The sequence below is a fragment of the Phyllobates terribilis genome, unplaced genomic scaffold, assembly GCF_046119375.1.
Source record: "Phyllobates terribilis strain yellow unplaced genomic scaffold, ASM4611937v1 Scaffold_4__5_contigs__length_816908805, whole genome shotgun sequence".
NCBI lineage: Eukaryota > Metazoa > Chordata > Amphibia > Anura > Dendrobatidae > Phyllobates > Phyllobates terribilis.
The window spans coordinates 171,754,016-171,777,668 of record NW_027362764.1 but is presented as its reverse complement, the minus strand read 5'-3'; the positions used below and the strand labels follow the sequence as shown (position 1 = coordinate 171,777,668).

At 48.2% G+C, this 23,653-nt stretch overlaps 1 long non-coding RNA gene across 1 annotated transcript in view; it reads right to left on the bottom strand.

The window, feature by feature from the left end:
• The window catches only part of LOC141265183 (uncharacterized), an 88,051-nt gene extending 65,394 nt beyond the window's left edge, over nucleotides 1-22,657 (bottom strand). The window contains exon 1 of the long non-coding RNA XR_012320062.1: nucleotides 22,576-22,657. This is a non-coding gene — a long non-coding RNA (uncharacterized lncRNA). The remainder of the gene's footprint in view (nucleotides 1-22,575) is intronic.
• Nucleotides 22,658-23,653: the final 996 nt, after the last annotated feature.

Below are 23,653 nucleotides of genomic sequence, written 5' to 3'. Positions count from 1 at the left end.
TTGCTTCCGAAGTGGACAGTTTGATTTCACAGTAGTTTGATTTACTGGAGTTATATTCTGTTTCCCTTTATTTTTTTTAAAAGTGTATATATGGACAGGCACATACTTACAGATGAATTCATGCACATACAGAGACATGCATGCACATACAGACAGATGGACGCATGGAACAGGCGCATGCACATATGTACATACATAGACACGTGCATGCACATACAGAGATCCATGCATATATAGAGACTTCCAATCATATATACAGACACATGCATGCACATACAGATAGATGCATTCACATATGTACATAAAGATGCCTGCACAAATTACACAGACACATGCAGGCACAGCCATATATAATTCTACACCAAAATGACAATTTATTTCAAGAGTGAAAAATCACAATAGAACACCCCAATCAAAGCACACAAAAACGTTGATTGTGTTAATAGATTATTGTGAGTGGCTGGTGAGGACTCCGTGGTCATGGTTTCCTTTGGCACCAATGAAGGTAGGTGGAAGGGTCCTTAGAACTGATATCAGGGATTTAACCCATAAACCTTAAAGAGAATCTGTCAGCAGGAATTCGCACCTCAATCTATATGCACTTGTAGCTCTTTACCCTTACTTGGCCAGTCCATTTCTCCATTACTGAAAAATCAGCTTTGAATTAATATGCAAATGAGGCTGAAGAACTATGGTAAATCTGACACCTTTGTCACTCCAGCTCTACTCCTTGCCCAACGCCACCTCTTCTTGCTTCACTGACTGCTCTTTTGGCTGAAGTCACACAGCATAGTGGCTGTCAGTCAAGCAACAGAAGGAGGCGGTGCTGTTTGGGGAATAGAGCTGGAGTGATAGAGCCTTCAGATCTACACAAGCCATTCCCATATAAATTCAAATGCTGATTTCTCAGCAATAAAGGAACGGTCTGGTCATGTAAAGGTATTGCTGGACTTGTCTTTGTAAGATCTACATGTGCATATAAATAGTTTGCAGTGTGAAATCCTGCTGACAGATTCCCTTTAAGAAAAGGACCTCAAGGACAGTATCCTCTGAAATACTACCCGTATAATGCCACACCAGAGAGGCAGTAGGAAAGTAGAGAGGTGAATAAGGTGGCTCAAGAATTGCTTTGGGAAGGAGGGTTTGGGGTTCCTTCAGAACTGTATCTGGTTCAGTGGTAGTGATGGGCTACAACTCAATGGAGAGGGTGCACTTATGCTAGGGAAATTAATATCTAGAAAGTTGGAAGGGTGTGTAAATACGGTACAGGAGAGGCAAATAGTGGTCTGGGTCAAAGTAATGAAATTGGGGGTGGTATAGGGAGAGAGTTTGGAACAGTTAACCGCTTCCTGACCACCCACTGTAGAAAAACGTTGGCGCTTGCTGGGCTCTATGCAGCACTGACGTTTATCAATGGTCGACGGTCTCGCAGCCCTCAGGCCCCCAGGGTCCTGCAAGCGCTGCGATTCCGGTGCTAAGCGGCAGCTCTAACAGGTGACATCGGGGCCTGATTGGATCAGGTCCCCATGATGCTAACCCGTTCCTATCTTGTAGAACATTAGAGGGCTTAGTTAACTTGACTCTACAATACAGTCAATGCATCCAGAAGCAGCTCATACAAATCCATAGAAATACATTGTGTATAACAATGTATTTTTATGGTGCTTATATACTGAACAGAAGAAAATTATTTTTTTGGTCCTATAAATAAAAGTAGTGAATTCATGAGCAATTAAAAATGTTTCTTTTTCTGACAGTCCCTGGTCTTGAACATTACTGACACAGACACTTAACCTGCTGAGCCGCCAGCTCTATTGCAATCAGTTGTAGAATTCTGTCTACTTCATCTGCCCTGCAGGCTCTGCCTAGGCTGATAGAAATACACTGCTGTGTACAATGAATGTATTTTTATACATACATTGTACATAGCAGAATAAGATTTTTTTCATCCTATAAAATTGCTAAAAAAATAATAAAGAAAAACTCTTGATAAAATAAATATTGTAATTTTTAATGAGTTTTGTGAAAAATAGTGAACATCACAAATCAGCAAATAACATGGACATATTTGGTGTTCCTGTAATTGTAACGACCCGCACAACACAGCGATCAGATTATTTATGGGGATCTGTAAATAGCGTAAAAAAAAATGGTGTAATTTATATTTTTCTATATTAAACCCATAAAAAAATGTAATAAAACTTTAATGCTGAAGCCGTGTTCACACGAAGCGTTAATGCCCCGTTATTTTTTTATGCTTTTTTTCTGCAGGTGTTCGCACCACACGGCACAATAACAATCTTCTCTGACTATTGTGTGTTTGCTGAGTTTCTTTTATGCGTTTTCCCCTTATTTGATGTGATTTTGGGGAAGATGTGAAGCAGAGTTTTTAATGCTTTTTATTTGTACAGAAAAGCTTTGATTCTGCGCTTAAAAATTAAGTGGCGTTTTTTTCTCTTCATTCGTTTTTTTTTTAGAAGAAGCCTATAGAGAAAAAATGCACCAAGCCACAGAGTAGTCATGAGCGAGCGTGTATTGTTAACCCTTTTGGCAAGCACGCTCGGATATTTGGTATTTTCAGCGTGTACAGCATCTACGTTTGAGCCGCAGCGGCTGTATGTGTGTGGCGGCACTAACATAAATGCCGAACGTGCTTGCCTGCGGGGGGAAAAGATAATGGTAAATGGGCGTGAATTTGGGCGTGGCCAGGGGCGTGGCCAAAATTTGTCCCTCTTTCTGTTCTTCAAAAGTTGGGAGGTATGCCCTCTGGCTGGCTGTCTCTCTCCCTCTCTGGCTGGCTGGCTGTCTCTCTCCCTGTCTGGCTGGCTGTGTGTCTCTCTCCATCTCTGGCTGGCTGTTTGTCTGTCTCTCTCCCTCTCTGGCTGGTTGTCTGTCTCTTCCCCTCTCTGGCTGGCTGGCTGTCTGTCTCTCCCTCTGGCTGGCTGTCTCTCCCTTTGGCTGTCTGGCTGTCTCTCCCTCTGGCTGTCTCTCTCTCTGGCTGTCTCTCTCTCTGGCTGTCTATCTGTCTCTATGATGAGGAACATCCTTGTGCTTCGGGACGGCCTGTGGGCAGGTGTTTTCTTGCTGATCTGGCCTAGAGCACCAGGATAAGATCCTGCCTACAGTCCGGCCCCGGAGCACCGGCATATCATTAACTCAAAACTGCAAATAATGATTACACAAGAACCACAAGACGAATTTCTTCACCTCAGGTATCATTTTAATCAGTGCAGCAGCCCCAACATGACATTGCCTGTAGTTTACTTAGCAAAATCCTGCTGACAGGTTCCCTTTAAAGGAAGTCTGTCACTTCCAAAATGCATTTTAATTGGGCTATAAGGTGTAGTAGGGGACTTATAAAAACCATACTAGGTACTGTAACGGTTATTGGTACAGTGCCTTAGAAAATAACTTTTAATTTGTATGGAAACAAGGGGGCTACGGTCCACCCTTGGAGTGGCCAAGAGTTTGATGCACCCTTACTCCTCATTTGCGTTCTGGAGTCTTCCCACACTTCTGATTGACCGTGCTTTCTTCCGAGAGCATTCTGCCAGTGTGTGTGCACATTTTCTTTGCCTGTGCTGGGCCACACATGCACACAGTGGATGGGGGCGTTCTCTTCCTTGTCTTCTTTCAGCTTATGCCACTAGCTGCATTAACACATCCAGAAGTGTAGTGAGCGCCTACTCCTCTCTAAAGTCACTTGTTACATTTCTGGGTGTATTAATGTAGGGAGCATTGTTAATCAGAAGCGGGGGAATGCCTGTAATATGCAAATGAGAAGGCGTAATGTTGCACTAGACTCTTGGTCACGGCAAGGGTGCACCATAGCCCGCTCATTTGCATACAAGTTAAAAGTTATTTTCTCAGGCACTATATCAGTAATAGGTACAGAGTTAGTATTGTTTTTATATGGGCTAAATCCCCACCAACACTGTATAGCCCATTTAAAATAAATGCTGGGGGTTACAGACTCCATTTAATGATGGCAAAATAGTAACTTTTTTATTCCTTTGTTGAACTCTGCCATCAGGTTTTTACTACCTCATCTGAGAGCAGCATGATATAGGGGCAGAGACTGATTACAGTGATGTATTATTTATTATACTGCACTGCTTGCTGCAGAAGACCCCCATGCTTGTCATTGCTTATTTGTTAGCATAGATGATGATTTTTGCTACACATAGCAGGGCTGATGATCGCTGCTTCAATTCTCCTAACGAGACTATTGAAGCAAGTAAAAAGTAGAAAAAAATGTTTTTAAAAATATATAAAAAAACATTAAAAGAATATAAAAGTTCAAATCACCCCTCTTTTGCCCCATTAAAAATAAATGATGCACATATTTGGTATCGATGTGTTCAAAAATGCCCAATCTACAAAAGTATAAATCTGATGAGTAAACGGCGTAATGAGAAATAAAATCAAAATGGCAGAATTTGCGGGGTTTTATTTTATCGCAGCAACAATGCAATAAAATGCAATAATGGACGATCAAAACATCGTATCTACCCAAAATGGTATCAATAAAAACGTCGGCTCTGTACGCAAAAAAATAAGCCCTTACCCGACCCCAGATCCTGAAAAATGGGTCTCTGAAAATGGCGCCTTTTTTTTCTGTCAACCTTTGGATTTTTTTTTTTTACCGCTTAAATAAAAAACCTATACATGTTTGGTATCTACAAACTCACCATGATCTGGAGAATCATAATGACAGGTCAGTTTTAGCATTTAGTGAACATGATAAAAAAAAAATCAAAATTGTGGAATTGCACTTTTTTTGCAATTTCACTGCACTTTGGAATTTTGTTTCCTGTTTTCCAGTATGCTATATGGCAAAATCAATGATGTTGTTCAAAAGTACAACTTGTTCCACAAAATACAAGCCCTCACACGGCCATATTGGCAGAGAAATAAAAAAGTTATGGCTCTGGGAAGAAGGGGAGCAAAAAACAAAAATGCTAAATCGGAAAATCCCAAGGCAGTGAAAGGGTTCATATGGTTCCTAATGAGGGTACAATTGTATTGTATTGTATCTATTGCCAGCCACCATCTCTCTTTAATGGGACACACATGCATCGGGATTTTAATTTAATAATTAATAATCCTATTTTTCTATTTTCCTAAATGGAGAGCAGCTGTAAGGCTATGTGCCCATGTTGCGGAAATGAAGCATATTTTTTACGCTTCTCCCTGGCAGAAAAAACGCATGCGGATTTTACATGCATTTTTCCCGCCAGGTAGAAGCATTTGTAAAGCGTTTCTGCATGCATTTCTGCATGCGGGTTATCAAGCGCTTTTCCAAGCGATTTTAGCATCACTTGGAAAAGTGCTTGACAACTTGTTCACACTATATAAATCCATGCAACCGGCATGGATTTATAGTAGTGTGACCAAGTTAGTTAAAAAAAAGAATAAGAATGGTGGAAAATAAAAAAAAAATAAAGTTTATACTCACCTTCCGATGTCTTCCCGGTGTTTTGTCTGCTCCGTCCAGTGTCTTGCACTGCTTGCGGTGGTGTGAAGGACCTGCGGTGACGTCATTGAGCCATGTGATGGGTCACATGACTCAGTGACGTCATGGCAGGTCCTTCACATCAACGCGAACATTGCAAGACACTGGACGGAGCAGACAAAACACCGGGAAGACATCGGAAGGTGAGTATAAACTTTATTTTTTATTTTAAATTCTTTTTTTTACAGTTTCTATGGTACCCAGGTCTGGAGGAGAGTCTCCTCTCCTCCAGACTTGGGTACCATCCGCACATAGAAACGCATAATATCCGTGTGTACAAATGTACTGACACGGATATTATGCATTTCAATGCAAGTCAATGGCAGCAATTACGCTGCGTGTCTGCAAAATTAATGGACATGCTGCGGATTTTTGAGCGCAGCATGGGCATTGACATTGCGGTTTGTGATTGGGGGGCGGATTACCAAGCGTTTCCCAAGCGTTTATGGAAATTCCGCAGCATAAACGCTTGTAAAACGCTACGTGGGCACACAGCCTACGGCTATGTGCCCACGATGCCGAAATTTCCTGAGCATTTCTGCATCTCCTTGGCAGAAAAAAACGCATGCGGATTGTACATGCGTTTTTCCTGCCAGGGATAAGCGTTTTTCAAGCGCTTTTCCAAGCGATTTTGAGCATCACTTAGAAAGTGCTTGACAAGTTGGTCACACAATATAAATCCATGCAACTGGCATGGATTTATAGTGTGTGACCAACTTATGCTGCTTTAAATGCAGCATCAATAGTAAAAAAAAAAAAAAGGAATTAAAACTTAAAAAAAAAATAAAAAAAAAAAACATTATACTTACCTCTCCGGCTGCCCCGGATCTCCTCTCCAGTGGCGTCCTCTGTCCTCGGCTTCCCGCGGTGTTCTGAAAGGATCTGCGCTGACGTCGTTTAGTCAGCTGACAGGTCACGTGATCGCTGACGTCAGCTGTCGCGTGACCATCACATGACTAAATGACGTCACCGCAGGTCCTTTCAGAACACCGCGGGACACCGAGGACAGAGGAAGCCACCGGAAAGGAGACCGGGGACCGTCGGAAAGATAAGTATAATGTTTTTTGTTTGTTTTTTTTACGTTTTACTAATGGTACCCAGGTCTGGAGGAGAGTCTACTCTTCTCCAGACCTGAGTACCATACGCACATTGAACCGCATATCATCCGCATGCATACTTGTATGCATGCAGATGTTATGCGGTTCAATGCAAGTCAATGGCGGCGATTTCGCCACGATTACGTGCAAGAAATGGTTATGCTGTTGATTTTTCTGCAATGATAATCCGCAGCGGAAATTTCCGCAGCATGTGCACAGCACATGCGGATTATCATTGGGAAACATGGCAGACAATTTAACATGCGTTTTTAATGCGTTTTCGCAGCGGAAATGGCACCGCGGAAACGCATTAAATCCGCATCATGGGCACACAGCCTGGAGGAAACTTATACAATCCAATAAATCAAGTGAGAGGTGATCAAAAGTCGCCTGTCTCTCTTGGTTCTCCAACAAATATTGCACCAATGTGGAATGGTCTGGAACATAACTGTATAATAATTATACTTACACTGTCTAAACATAGGCATTATAGTAATAAGAATGACAATAACAGAGATTTTTAAGAAAACTTTCATTGCATATGTTTCTATAATTCTGCAAGACTTAAAATCCTTGTAGAAGATGTGTCTCATCTTCCAGAAAATATACCTTCTCTCCATACAAACCGATATATACCAGGCACGCTCTTAGCTCTGCATGAAACACTTCACTTTGCTCCACTCTTTTCTCTAACAGGCCATGTATTTATTCTGCTTACTATATACTCGCACATAGGATGACTAACAAAGCGAAGAGACTAGAGAACAGATTTCAAGGCACTCAGGACTTTGTTAATTAACGACATTCAAGTGAATGAAAGATAAAGTGCAGCACTGGCCAGCGACTACTAAGCATTTACAGGGCTGCTGTGTTCCGTCCAGTAAATTTGGAGGCTTAAAGGGAATCTGTCACCCCTTTGCAGTTATCAGACCTCTAATATAGGCATACAGGTTATAGAAATGTGAATCTATACTTACCTGTATGGCCCATATTACAGGTTTGATTGCAGAGAAATCTTTTTAACCAATCTGTTTTTCTAGGCTTGGAGTCGGGGGACGCCAAGAAATGCCCACCTGTATGCTTAATTTAAATATTCCCCATCCCTCCTGCACGTCACAGGGCCTTGTGACGTCCAGTCTAGAGCTGAACATCCCACGCATGCGCAATGCGCCTCATTGTTGCGCACGCCGGAGGTCATTGGGGCGGAGGTCACAGGGACTCCCCGGCGCCTGCGCACTGGAGCAGACAAGTAAAATAACACAGGGAGAAAAAAAAAAGCGCCTTCAGCTATAGGCGCTTTGCGCATGCTCGGGATGTTCAGCTCTAGACTGCACGTCACAAGGCCCTGTGACATGCAGGGGAGGGGGGAATATTTAAATAAAGCATATAGGTGGGCATTTCTTGGCGTCCCCCGGGCGCCAAGCCTAGAAGAACGGATTGAATAAAAAGAGATTTCTCTGCAATCAAACCTGTAATATGGGCCATACAGGTATGTATAGATTTACTTTCCTATACTCTGTATGCCCATATTAGAGATCTGATAACTCCAAAGGGGTGACAGATTCCCTTTAAGAAGCGAATTTCAGTGAATTTAATTTTACGATAGATCATAAATATGTCAGTTCCGGACAACCCCTTTAAAGCTGGGGAGTACTCAGCGACTCTGGTTGTGACACAGGTTGTCAGGCCAAAGATCATCACAGCATAGTGCAAGTGTATCGGATCATAGTGCAAGTGAATAGGATCGCGTTGCAACCTACAAAGTACTGGACGGTGACTAGCAAGTAGCAAAAAAAAATAGATTTCTTTTGCAACATGCTGGCTGCAGTACCTGGCAGATCGCAATATGTCTCCATTCACTTGCACTATGCTGTGATGTAGCAGTGGGAAACAGCAATATTTAGCTGCGCGACCTATGTCGCGGCCAACGTTTCCATGTAGTTTCAGCCTTAATTCTCTGAACATTCTATATCTAGCGACTGCCTTCCAGTTTGCAAATAGGTTTAGTACAATGAACAAGCTTACAAGTAAGCTGAGCAGCAGTACTCAATGTCAAGCAGCAGCCGCAAAAGCAAACAAGATTTTAGGGTGTATAAAAAGAGAGCTAAAATCCTGCAATCCCAATGTACTGTTATCCCTCTATAAATCACTGGTGAGGCCACATCTAGAATATGGGATCCAGTTTTGGGCTCCACAATTTAAAAAGGATATTCAGAAGTTAGTCAGTTCAAAGGCGGCAAGTAGATTATTACAAGGGAGGGAGGCCTCTAATATGATGAGAGGTTGGAAAAGTTGGGCTTGTTTATCTTAGAAAAAAGACCCCTCAGGGGAAATCTCATTTACATGTATAAATATGTGTGTGGTTAGTACAAAGGACTAGTATATGCCTTATTCCTTCCAAAGACCATACTAAGGACAGGGGGCATTCATTACGGGTGGAAGAAAGGCGATTCCGGCACCTAAACAGGAAAGGGTTCTTTACAGTCAACGCAGTCAGACTGCGGAATGCCGACCACAAGAGGTAGTAATGGCCGACACTATAACAGCTTTTAAAAAAGGGCTGGATGAGTTCCTCAATGCACATAACATTGTGGATTATAGTTAATTTAGTGACAAAATGTACAATTGAGGGTGGAAGGTTGAATTTGACGGACCTAGGTCTTTTTTCAACCTATGTATCGACACAGGGGTTCACTTTTTGTTCACAGTGGCTTGAAGTGGTGCTCTTTTACCAAAGCTTCAAATTTTTCAAGGGGTTTTTGAGCTTAAAGATTTTTTAGCTTCGTCTGTGTAAATAAAAGAACATGAGCCTTACAGTGGTTATAGACGTTAGACTTTAGTTTATGAAAATGATCGATATCAAACAAAGCGATTGATCACAGACCGTCATCATCTGAAATGAAGATGGCCATGATTGATTTTTTTTCAACCCAAAGTTTGATGAAAGATCATTTATTGAAAGAATATTCCCAGAAAAATTGTTCATTAGTTGTCTGGTGTTAGCCAGGCTAACCGACTGTAATGGAAAAACCGACAAAAAATGGGACCCAACACAACATAAATTATAATAGCAAAACTTTATTGAACAATCAATATACATAAAATCGTAAAAATGGGAAATAATAGCAAAAGGGTGAAAAGATAGTCTGACAACAAATTATCTGGGATTGTGACCAAACAAAAGAGTATACTAAGCAGATTAATCCTGGTACATGATTACATGCCTGTTAGAACAGCAGTAAGGAAAACAATGTTGCTTGACGTTAAACCATATATTCCTCTATATGCGAGTTATATCTGCACTGACTTATCCTAATAAATTGAATTGGATGGTGTTAAAGTAAGTGTAGCAGCACTGTGTTTAATACAATAAACACCTGCAGGGCTACGATCAAACACTAGTACTAGTGCCTTTATATTGAATTCTTATTGGCACAGTGTCATGAAAGTTAGCCGCCATCTTAGGTATGATACGTCATACCTGAAGATATTCCCTATTGTCCTTTCTAAAAATCCCTCACACAGCTCCTACTATGTCACAATTCTCCAGCCCCTGGTAAACAGAGCAATTCGCCCCCACCTCTGGAGATCAGTCTCAGGAACTTCTTTGATATGGTAAATAGATGGGCCAGCTCTGTTGTGTCCAAACAGGACAGAGTCAGCTAGGCCCCAGGGGGGTAATTAACACCTTGATGTCACTTAAAACCAGAAGCAAACCATTTGTGCAAGCCTGCAAACCTCTCCATTGTCCCAAGGAACCATGTGCTTTCTTTGTGGAAAATGGCCACCAAAAGCTACAGATACACCATCAATTCATAACCACACGATACAAGTTAGGGAACCCGAATAAAATGTATCATGTGGGGAAGGTGCCCGCGGACACAATCATGGGACTTATAAATCCATGAGTGGCCTGGAAAGCTAGATATTTAGAAGAACAATATACAAGGTCCCAGGGGAGGCATGTTTAGAGTCAATGGCTTCCCCAGAAGAGTAGGATCACGACGAGACCTCTGGTGATATGATGAGATCACTCCAGGGAAAATTATGGGTACTTTTCTCAAATGAAGCCAAAACTGGCATTGGTGGGGGGGGGGCTTAGTAAACTGACATCACCAAGAGTGGGCGTGACAGGACTTTAGTATAGCCGACAGCCAGAAACCCCCTCAGTTTGGACCCAGGAGATGATGTGAACAACTCCTAACGTCGGGTCCAGGTCTCTGAGTGGGAGGAGCACCTTTGCCATGTGCTACTGAGGCCTGGACGACTGCAACTAAGCTTGAACCTGTGGGATAGCAACGCCTCCCTTGCACCACAAGAACGGTAACTGATTTATCGTTGTTATTCCTGTGTTTTGTATTTCTAATTGTTATATCTCTTATTCTGGCCAAATACCGTTGTATAGTTAATTGTATAGCCTTGTAATCTAGTGTATTCTTATAATCGATTAAATCATAAATTAATCGTGGGCTGCATCCTTTACTCTGCATATACGAATCCATTGGTCCGGAAACGCTTGGCTGAAACGCTACTGGGTTGGTTCCTGACCCGATACAAGTCTATTAACGGACCGGGCTTGTATCAAACGAGAACTGGTGGCAGCATACCATCTGGGGGATTTGAGGAAGGCTGGCAGTGACGGTCGGAGGCGTGGATATATATTACTGGCGCAGCCAGGGAAATATATATACCGCCCTCGCTGCAGAGGGCCTCAAATACCCAGAGGGCTACAGGACGGCCTCTCCGGCGACCACTCACTCTAGGTGCAGTACCTTGACTGACCTGAGAGGCAAGGGGGCGCCAGAGAGTTGTGGCTGTATTGTGGCACCATGGATTGGTGACGTGTAAGGGACAACACACCACCGTGTTTTACCGTGCTGGTAGCAGCTTCCTGGCACTACTTACTCTAGGTGCAGTACCTTGACTCACCTGAGAGGTAAGGGGGCACCAGAGAGCTGCACCCACCGGCCGGCATTTCATCACATTGGTGGCAGAGTGGTGGGATTGCAGAGTATAGTGTACGTGGGATCCCTACTCACAGACACTAAAGACTGCCAGTGGTAATTTCCACTGCTGGAGTGTTAAGGTCAGCCCAACACTAGACGGTCAGAGTAAAATTATAACAAGGTGTGTGCAAACTCAGGGTTGCAGCGGTGTCAGTGACCCAAGGTTACCAAGATAGCGGAAGGCACCAGGAACAAGGTGAAGGAGAAGACCAATGCTTTGGTCGGTGAGCAGTTGGGGGAGGACAATGTTACTCATGGCAGGGAGGAGCTCAGCTCGGGCACCTCAAGCAGCCAGACCCCAGTACTCGGTCCTGCAGTGGACTGCCCACCACCTGCCCACCACAGCCTGTCCAGCATGGATGCCCTCCTGCAGGCGGCCCTGGCCAGTCAGCGGTCTGGGGACACCGCCACTTTTCGGCTCCTCATGGATGAACGCCGGCGAATAGAAGAGCGTGCAGAACGAGAGGCGGAGCGTGCAGAACGAGCTGTGGAGCGCCAGCATCAACTGGACCTGGCTTAGCGTGGATTCCTTCCGGAACCTCCACCACAGCAGGAGGCGAAGACCTGTAAAGTCCGAGCCGAGGACTTCCCCCTGCTTGAGAAAGATGGAGACCTGGACTCCTTTCTGTTGGCATTCGAAAGGACCTGCCTTCAACACCAACTGGCCCGGGATCAGTGGGTAAGATACCTGACCCCCCGTTTGAGGGGTAAGTCCCTGGATGCCTTGGGGACTTACCTGCCGGGGAGGTACAGGACTACGACAGCATCAAGCGGGCCCTGATCCTGCAGTACAACCTCACTCCGGAGTTGTACCGCCAGAAGTTCCGGAGCCTGCTGCGTGGCCCCAAGGACACCTGGACCGATCATATGCGGGCGCTGTTGAGAGCCGCAGAGCACTCGACCTCGGGTCTAGCACTTACTACCCGCCAGGAGGTCCAGGAACTATTCTTCACGGAGCAGTTCTTGTGGAACTGCCCGGAGGACCTCCGACAGTTCCTCCGTGACCGAAAACCAACGGGGGCTTCTGCTACAGCCGCCCTGACAGATGAGTATGCCAATAACAGAGCGCCTGAGCCGAAGAAGTCTGCCAGCAGTACCTGGAGAGGGGGTAAGCCCAATCCTGCCCCTGTTTCCCCAGCCCCCAGAACACAAGGGGTGTATCCCCCTGTTGCCCTCTCCAGCCAAGGAACAGACGTAAGACGTTGTCATCATTGAAACAAGCCAGGACACTTTAGGGCTGAGTGTCCCCAGCGCCAAAAGGCCCCATCCCAGTCCCAGAGAGCGCCCAATGTTCTGTGTGTGGGAGGGGGTGGTGGTAGGTCCCTGGACAATATCCAACCCATCACCACAGGCCGTTCTGCAGTCATGGGACTGCGGGACACTGGCGCTGAACGAACCCTGGTACGGCCTGAGGTGGTGTCCCCTCAAGACTTTGTACCGGGAAAGACCCTTTCCATCTCCGGGATTGGAGGCGTGGAGCCGGCACTTCCCGTTGCCATGGTGTATTTGGATTGGGGTGCCGGGAGGGGGATGTGGGAGGTGGGAGTAACACCAAATATTCCCGCAAACGTTTTATTAGGGACTGACTTGGGGCGGCTAGTGTCGCAGTATGTACCCACTGAACCCCCAAGTTCGGCTCCCCCAGAATGTCTTGATTTATCTGCTTCTAACGCCAAAAATGTTGTATGGAGTGTGTCTCCTGCGGACGAGGAGGGAGTGGAACCTGAGAGTAACACACACACAGACACAACACAAACAGGGTTGTTAGTGAGAGCAGGTGAGGAAGGTGAGGATGCCCCCAGAGGTGCTCAGCCAGCGCACAGGGACCTCTTGTTCTCCGGTGAGGGAGGCTCAGGGATGGAGAGGAAGGTTGCTACCGGCAGTGTAGGGCTTCCAGGAGAATCCAGGCCGCTGAGTCTAGGGCCTCTGCAGGGGGGGGAGCGAGCCATGGGGGGTGGGGATGTCCCAGGAGAGGAACTGCCAGGTAAGACCCCAGAGCAGGAGTTCCCCACATCCGGGATGTCGACAGGCCTAGGAAGCCTGCCTGATCTGGCGGCTTGGTCAGAAACCGAGGGGAAGCGGGCACTACTCACGGTCACAGCGGTCATAGCCGCTGTCACCAGGAGTGGGAGCGCCGGAGCCCAAGGAGCCTCGCAAAGGTCCGAAGGCTTCCCCATTTCTGACCAAGTGGCAGCTGGGTCAGACAGCGGCCAGGAGACATATCCGGAGGTGCTGACAGAAGATGTGGCAGTTTCTTCTATTCTTGCCCCATCAAGTCAGGAGTTTCGGGCTGCGTTGGAAGCCGATGACAGCCTGAAAGCGCTCAAGGAGCGGGCGGCACAGCCTCCCCAGGACTCAGAAGGCGAGCATGTGGTCTGGGACCAGGGATGGCTGTACCGGATGACGGTCCAGCAGGGTTCCCCGGAGGCGTGGCCCAGGGACCGACAGTTTGTGGTACCCTATCCGTTCAGGGCGGAATTGTTGCAGCTCGCACACGAGATTCCGATGGCCGGACACCTGGGGATCGCTAAAACCAAGGCCAGGATAGCTCAGCATTTCTACTGGCCTGGGATGGGAGCCGAGGTGACGGCCTACTGCAAGTCGTGTGTTACCTGTCAGAGGGTGGGGAAGACGGGGCGGCGCTCCAAAGCCCCACTGATACCTCTGCCAATCATTGGAGAGCCTTTCTCGAGGGTGGCTGTGGATCTCATGGGACCCCTGCCCACTGGCCCCCGCGGGAAACGCTTCATACTGACTGTAATAGACTACGCCACCCGGTACCCGGAAGCGGTAGTTTTGTCATCCACTAAGGCCGACAAAGTGGCAACCGCCTTATTGGAGATTTTCTCCAGAGTAGGATTTCCCCAGGAAATGCTCACCGATCAGGGGACCCAGTTCATGTCGGAGCTGATGGAGTCCCTATGTAAGCAAATACAGGTGCAACACCTGGTGGCCAGCCCGTATCACCCACAGACTAATGGCCTGTGTGAGCGGTTCAATGGCACCTTGAAATAAATGCTTAAGATGTCCGCCGACTCCTACAGGAGCGACTGGGAACGTCTTCTCCCGCACCTGCTATTTGCTTACCGGGAGGCTCCGCAGGCCTCAACGGGGTTCTCCCCCTTTGAGCTCCTGTATGGGCGACGTGTATGGGGACCCCTGTCTCTGGTGAAGGAAGCATGGGAAGGGGATTTAGCCACCTCGGAGGTGTCGGTCATTGAGTATGTCGACCGCCACCGGGACAGGATGATGGCCTTGGCAAAGCTGGTGCAGGACAATATGGCCCAGGCCCAGGCCGACCAGAAGCGGTGGTACGACCAGAATGCTTGTGAGAGGACCTACCAGGTGGGTCAAAAAGTGTGGGTACTGGTCCCCTTTCCACAGAACAAGCTTCAGGCAGCCTGGGAAGGTCCATACCCCATGCACCAGAAACTCAACGCCGTCACCTATCTGGTCACCCTGGACCACGTCCATGGAAGGAGGAAGGCCTTCCACGTGAACATGATGAAGGCTCATCATGAGCGGGAAGCGTATGCCCATCCAGTGTGCAACCTTCCCGAGGAGGGAGAGGTAGAAACCCTCCTGGATCTGCTCGCCCAAGCCAAGGCGGGTGGATCCATCGAGGATGTGAGGGTTGGCCACCAGCTCACGGAGGACCAACGGTCCCAGCTGGAGGCTACCCTGCATTCCTTCCTGGAGCTGTTCAGCAGCCTGCCCGGAAGGACTGAGATGGCTGTCCACGACGTGGTCACCGGAGATCACCCCCCGATCCGGCGTTCAGCATATCGGGTCTCTTTCGAGGTTCAGGAAAACCTGCGCCAAGAGATAGACGAGATGCTGAAGCTGGGGGTGATCCAGGCATCTAACAGCGCGTGGGCCTCACCTGTAGTCCTCGTTCCTAAAAAGGACCGAACTACGCGGTTCTGCATGGACTATCGGGGGCTCAACGGCGGTGACGGTCCCCGATGCGTTTCCCATACCACGCATCAATGACCTGCTCGATCGTATGGCTGGGGCCAAGTACCTGACCATCATGAATCTGAGCCGGGGATACTGGCAGATTCCTGTGACCCCCGCAGCAAGGGAACGCTCTGCCTTTATCACCCCTTTCAGACTATACGAGTCCACGGTGATGCCATTCGGCATGAGGAATGCCCCTGCCACTTTTCAGCGGATGGTCAATACGCTGCTTGAGGGACTTGGAGGGTACGCGGCTGTGTACTTGGACGATATTGCAGTCTTCAGTCCCACCTGGGAGGATCACCTAGAGCACCTGCGGCTGGTGCTCGGTCGGATCCACCGGGCAGGCTTGACCATCAAGCCGGAAAAGTGCCAGCTGGGCATGAGTGAGGTCCTCTACCTGTGTCACCGGGTAGGCGGGGGTGTTCTGAAGCCAGAACCTGGAAAAGTGGATGCCATCGCATCCTGGCCCACCCCCAGGACCAAAAGCAGGTGCTGTCCTTCTTGGGGACTGCCGGGTACTACAGGAGGTTCGTTCCACACTATAGCACCTTGGCCAAGCCCCTGATGGACCTCACCAAGAAGAAGCTGCCTGTCGCAGTCGACTGAACTGTCGCCTGCGAGACAGCCTTCAGGGCACTTAAGACCGCCCTAAGTAGCTCCCCTGTACTTCAAGCTGCTGACTTCGACCGGCCGTTTGTGGTATAGACCGACGCCAGTGACTTTGGCCTCGGTGCTGTGCTAAGTCAGGTCAACACGACAGGCCAGGAACATCCTGTCTTGTACCTGAGCAAGAAGCTACTGCCACGGGAGGTGGCCTACTCCACGGTGGAAAAGGAATGCCTGGCAATTGTATGGGCCCTGCAGCGTCTGCAGCCCTACTTGTACGGGAGCCATTTCACCGTGGAGATGGACCACAACCCCCTAAGCTGGTTACACACGGTCTCTGGGTCGAATGGAAGGTTGCTACGCTGGAGCCTCGCTCTCCAGCAATATCACTTCTCCATTCACCACAGAAGAGGCCGTGACCACGGTAACGCTGACGGGTTATCCCGGCAAGGGGAGGGTGTAGAAGGATGCATGGGAGAACACAGGAATGTGTTACCCCCTCGCGCCATCTTATAGGGGGAGGTGTCATGAAAGTTAGCTGCCATCTTAGGTATGATACGTCATACCTGAAGATATTCCATATTGTCCTTTCTAAAAATCCCTCACACAGCTCCTACCATGTCACAATTCTCCAGCCCCTGGTAAACAGAGCAATTCGCCCCCACCTCTGGAGATCAGTCTCAGGAACTTCTTTGATATGGTAAATAGATGGGCCAGCTCTGTTGTGTCCAAACAGGACAGAGTCAGCTAGGCCCCAGGGGGGTAATTAATACCTTGATGTCACTTGAAACCAGAAGCAAACCATTTGTGCAAGCCTGCAAACCTCTCCATTGTCCCAAGGAACCATGTGCTTTCTTTGTGGAAAATGGCCACCAAAAGCTACAGATACACCATCAATTCATAACCATACGATACAAGTTAGGGAACCCGAATAAAATATATCATGTGGGGAAGGTGCCCGCAGACACAATCATGGGGCTTATAAATCCATGAGTGGCCTGGAAAGCTAGATATTTAGAAGAACCATATACAAGGTTCCAGGGGAGGCATGCTTAAAGTCAATGGCTTCCCCAGAAGAGTAGGATCACGACGAGACCTCTGGTGATACGATGAGATCACCCCAGGGAAAATTATGGGTACTTTTCTCAAATGGAGCCAAAACTGACATTGGTAGGGGGGGGGGGGCCTTAGTAAACTGACATCACCAAGAGTGGGCGTGACAGGACTTTAGTATAGCCGACAGCCAGAAACCCCCTCAGTTTGGACCCAAGAGATGATGTGAACAACTCCTAACGTCGTGTCCAGGTCTCTGAGTGGGAGGAGCACCTTTGCTATGTGCTACTGAGGCCTGGACGACTGCAACTAAGCTTGAACTTGTGGGATAGCAACGCCTCCCTTCAGGGCCGGCTCCAGGTTTTTCTGGGCCCCGGGCGAAAGAGTCTCAATGGGCCCCTTTAATACATACCACGATTCATGATGCACAGATACCGCAGAGAAATATATATATATATAGTACAATGCAAAGATTTCAGTTCTTACATTACATGAGCGATATCTATTGTAAATTCCACAATAGCTCAGAAGCCAGCGAATCGCTCCACACAGAATACTGGCCTCCATATAAGGCCCAATACGGAATACTGGCCCCCATATAAGGCCCCATACGGAATCCTGGCCCCCATACGAAATACTGGCCCCCATATAAGGCTCCATACGGAATACTGGCCCCCATATAAGGCCCCATACGGAATACTGGCCCCATACAGGCTGTTCCCCCCCCCACATAATGCTCCATGCAGGCTCTTCCCCCCACATAATGCACTATGCAGGCTGTCCCCCCCCCCCTTATAATGCCCCATGCAGGCTGTTCCCCACCTTATAATGCCCCATGCAGGCTGTCACCCCTCCTCTTTATAATGCCCCATGCAGGATGTACCCCCCCTCTTTATAAGGCCCCATGCAGGATGTCACCCCCCTTCTTTATAATGCCCCATGCAGGATGTCACCCCCCTCTCTTTATAATGCCCCATGCAGGATGTCACCCCCCCTCTCTTTATAATGCCCCATGCAGGATGTCACCCCCCCCTCTTTATAATGCCCCATGCAGGATGTCACACCCTCTCTTTATAATGCCCCATGCAGGATGTCACCCCCCCTCTCTTTATAATGCCCCATGCAGGATGTCACCCCCCCTCTCTCTATAATGCCCCATGCAGGATGTCACCCCCTCTCTTTATAATGCCCCATGCAAGATGTCACCCCCCCATATTATGCCCCATGCAGGATGTCATCCCCCATATTATGCCCCATGCCTCCATACATTAAAAAAAAAAAAAAATACTCACCTCCCTCCTCCTCACCTGCTGCCCGCTGCTCGGGTCCGGACTCCAGCGTTGCTGGCGTCATCCCACTCTGCGCTGCCTGTGATGGCTCAGGGGAGGGCGCGGTGGAAAGACGTCACCGCGCCCTCTGACCTGAGACGTCACAGGGAGCGCAGAGCAGGAAGACGGCGGATCTGCGGAGGCACGGGGAGAGGTAAGTATCCGGCTGCCGGGGCCCTGAGCAAGCGGCGGAGAAGGGCGGGCGGTGACACAGCTCTCCTCCGCCCATAACCCGGCGGGGTGCGCGACCGCCAGTGGGCCCCTCTGCCTGCTCAGGGCCCCGGCACTTGCCCGGGTGTGCCGGGTGCTGACGCCGGCCCTGCCTCCCTTGCACCACAAGAACGGTAACTGATTTATCGTTGTTATTCCTGTGTTTTGTATTTCTAATTGTTATATCTCTTATTCTGGCCAAATACCGTTGTATAGTTAATTGTATAGCCTTGTAATCTAGTGTATTCTTATAATCGATTAAATCATAAATTAATCGTGGGCTGCATCCTTTACTCTGCATATACGAATCCATTGGTCCGGAAACGCTTGGCTGAAACGCTACTGGGCTGGTTCCTGACCCGATACAAGTCTATTAACGGACTGGGCTTGTATCAAACGAGAACTGGTGGCAGCATACCATCTGGGGGATTTGAGGAAGGCTGGCAGTGACGGTCGGAGGCGTGGAAATATATTACTGGCGCAGCCAGGGAAATATATATACCGCCCTCGCTGCAGAGGGCCTCAAATACCCAGAGGGCTACAGGACAGCCTCTCCGGCGACCACTCACTCTAGGTACAGTACCTTGACTGACCTGAGAGGCAAGGGGGCGCCAGAGAGTTGTGCCTGTATCGTGGCGTCACGGATTGGTGACGTGTAAAGGACAACACACCACCGTGTTTTCCCCGGCTGGTAGCAGCTTCCTGGCACTACTTACTCTAGGTGCAGTACCTTGACTCACTTGAGAGGTAAGGGGGCACCAGAGAGCTGCACCCACCAGCCGGCATTTCATCACACACAGATCTAGGATTCAACTAAGTAGGAAAAAGGTTAGATAATACTCAGTATAGATATACTAATTCATGAGAAACAGGATTGGCTTGACAGAGGATGGTAAGTATAGAGTAAACGCATGTGATGCTGAATGTAACAGAGGTGGATGCTTCCAAGGATACTTATAAAATAAAATGCCTAGTGCAGTGCCTGGGGGTGTCAGCTATGTTCATGTATTTCAAAAGCTGAGATAGTTTGCAACTGTATTTCTTTAAACACCAATCAAAACCTAAGCCTTGTGTTTGTCCAGTGTTGCTCACTTTCACATCAGGAGCTGAGCAGCGCTGTTCTGATGACTTTGTGTTGGCAGATACCTGCTAGGACACATGCACAATTGCAGATATCATGTGTCCTAATCTAATGAATAGGAAAGGAGCAAAATACTTGCCTGTTGTGCACATGTTCTGCCAGGTATGGGTCGGCGGACACAACATCATCAGCACCACTCACCTCCCACTGAGGAAATAAGTGGCGTCAGACATCCCTTTTAAATTTGTCTGTGTAGTTTCAGGCCCATTTACACTGACAAAGTAACACTATGATAACTGACCAGTGTGAATGCAGTAAAGAGCAATTACAAAGCAAGTGTTTATTAATGTTATCACTAAGCCCAAACTACCCTAGACCACCAGGGATATTACCATCACCCTTTTACTCCTACAGTCCATCAGAGAAGCAAACAATTATTGTCCTGCCTGGGCACCTAGAAAATCTATGGGCTGCTCTGATTTAGCAAAAGGCTGTAAAGCTATTTATCTGGAAGATGTATAAACTAAAAGAAACATAAATCATCCTGATTTTTAATCTTTCACTTTTTGTTTACTGTGAAGACCCGGGGTCTTCCGTGGGCGTAACCAGTGTCGGACTGGGGTGTCTGGGGCACACAGGAGGAATTGATCCTCGGGGCCCACCCTACAGCAATCTGCAAATAACTGTTAGTCGATATCCCAGTTACAGGCGGCTCCTGCACAACTACTGTGCACATACTATAACTGGGATGTCCAATTACGGTTGTTTGCATTAAAGAGGTTATTTGATTAAAACAAGTTATCACCGATCCATGGGATCCACAAGATCAATGATCACTTATTGATCGTTTGGGTCCAAACATTGGAAAACGCACCTATCGGAAGAATGGGGACGTTTTTTCCCTGACAGGACACTTATCCCCATTTTAAAATGCAGCGACAGGTGGGACATCTAGCCGCAGCTCCATTCATTCTCTTTGGGGCTTCCAGAAAAAAAAAACACAGCCACTGAGGGAATGAATGGATCAGTGGTCAAGTCGCACATGAGCTCCAGTCTCATGGGGATAAAAGCTTCACATTCTGCCGGTGTGTGCCAGCAGTCAGACCCCCACCAATCAATAATTTATCACTTATCCTGTGGAGAGGTGATTACTTGTTTTCCCCAGAGAACCCCAGCAAGTGCATCTTGTTGAAATAAAGAATCTTCTCCTAATTAATATCAGAGAGAACAAATGACTGCCATACACAACACAATCCACTATACCAACACCAATAGTACCACATACAAGGGAGAAATACTGCCACACCTTCACTGGACTACATATTACCACCACATAGTGACCGAATAATATTACATACAAGGGAGAAATACCACCACACCATGACCAGACCACATATTACCAGCACATAGTGACTGAATAATACCACTTACAAGGGAGAAATACCACTACACAGTGACCAGACCAGATATTAACAGCATATAGCGTCCAAATAATTCCCCATAATTTCTCTCCCCCACCTCCATCATAGCTCTCCCCATCCCCATCATTGCTCTCCCCCACCTTCTCCAACATTGTCATATCCCCCCACCTTCTCCATCATTGTCATATCTCCCCCACCTCCTCCATCATTGTCATATCTCCTCCACCATTGCCATCTCCCCCATCTCCTCCATCATCATTGCCATACCTCCTCCCACCACTTCTTCCATCATCATTGCCATATCTCCCCCCACCACCTCTTCCATCATCATTGCCATATCTCCCCCCACCTCCTCCGTCATCATTGTCATATCTCCCTCACCTGCTCCGTCATCATTGCCATATCTCCCTCACCTGCTCCGTCATCATTGCCATATCTCCCCCACCTGCTCCGTCATCATTGCCATATCTCCCCCACCTGCTCCGTCATCATTGCCATATCTCCCCCACCTCCTCCGTCATCATTGCCATATCTCCCCCACCTCCTCCGTCATCATTGCCATATCTCCCCCCACCTCCTCCATCACCATTGCTCTCCCATATCTCCCCCCACCTCCTCCATCACCATTGCTCTCCCTCATCTCCCCCCACCTCCTCCATCACCATTGCTCAACCTCATCTCCCCCCACCATCACCATTGCTCTCTCTCATCTCCCCCCACCTCGTCCATCACCATTGTTCTCCCCCACCTCCTCCATCACCATTGCTCTCCCTCATCTCCCCCACCTCCTCCATCACCATTGCTCTCCCTCATCTCCCCCCACCTCCTCCATCACCATTGCTCTCCCTCATCTCCCACCACCACCATTGCTCTCCCTCATCTCCCCCCACAATCACCATTGCACTCCCTCATCTCCCCCCACAATCACCATTGCACTCCCTCATCTCCCCCCACAATCACCATTGCACTCCCTCATCTCCCTCCACAATTATTATTATTATTATTATTATTAATAATTTATATAGCGCCATTGATTCCATGGTGCTGTACATACGAAGGGTTACATACCAAATACAGATATCACTTACAGTAAACAAACTAACAATGATAGACTGGTACGGAGGGAAGAGTACCACAATCACCACTGCACTGACTCCTCTCCCTCCACAATCACCATTGCTCTCCCTCATCTCCCCCCACATTCACCATTGCTTTCCCTCATCTCCCCCCACCTCCTTCATCACCACTGCTGTCCCCATCTCCAGTCCAGTGTATTAGTTTAAAAAAAAAAACACCTCTCAGCACGCTCCCCCGCAGCATCATCCTCTGCTTCCTGCCCGGCATCTTTCTCCATGACAAAGGCTCACGCTGCATGATAACATCATCAAGTAGCGCGAGCCTGTGTCAGGGAGGAAGCGCCGGGCAGAAAGCAGAGGATGAATCCCTCCGCTCATTTTCCTTCTGACGGCAGTGGAGCTGGAGGGATCGCTCCCTGCCCGCCGCACAGGATGAGGGCAATCTGGCCATGGGCCCCCCGGAGCCTGGAGGTCCGAGAAGCAGGCCAGATTGCCCTCATCAGCCACACTGCAAGGGCCCTCCTGACCCTCCAGCCCCTTGCAGTGCAGCACACCGGCGGCTATGTTAACCATGCACCTTGCTCGATGGCCCGCTGAGGACCCCGACCCACCGGAGGATTCTCTGGTGCCCCGGTGCCCCAGTCCAACCCTGGGCGTAATGTTACTCAGACAACGCAGGGTGAGGGTAAAACAGCGTGGCAATACTTTATTGAACCACAAATCGGACAATAAACACAGAGAACAGTCCCAGCAAATACACAAGATGGTACAACATTACACAGTCTCACCCTTCCACTGGCCCGTCTGGGATAGAACAGCTGCAACTTTGGAGACTTCCAGGGCCGACTACCTCAACCAGTGGCTCCCCAGTTCTGGTGGGCCCCCACAGAGAGGAGGTAGCGGCAAGCTTAGAAAGCTATCAGTTCAGGCTCGGTCTGGCCTGGCGGGGCGCCGGGAAATTTCCCGGTGGGCCCCGGGCCCCTTGCAGAGAGAACAGGAGAATTTAAAAAAAAAAGTGGTCGTGGGCCCTTTAAGGGCGCGCGCACGCTCTTTCATTGACGCGATGCCCAGGACAGTAGTGGGAGGGGCCTGGGAGCAGGAGTGCAGGGGCTGCACTGCAGCGTCACACTCAGCAGACAGGGCCGCACGTCTGCTAAAAGTGACGTCACAGCGCGCCCTGCACTGCAGTCTCCCACATTAGGAGCGTGTCTGTGGGCTGGAGACAAGCCAAGGTACTGTAATATTTGTGTGTTTGTATGGATTTTTATGTATATGCTGCCTGCATGTGTGTGTACAG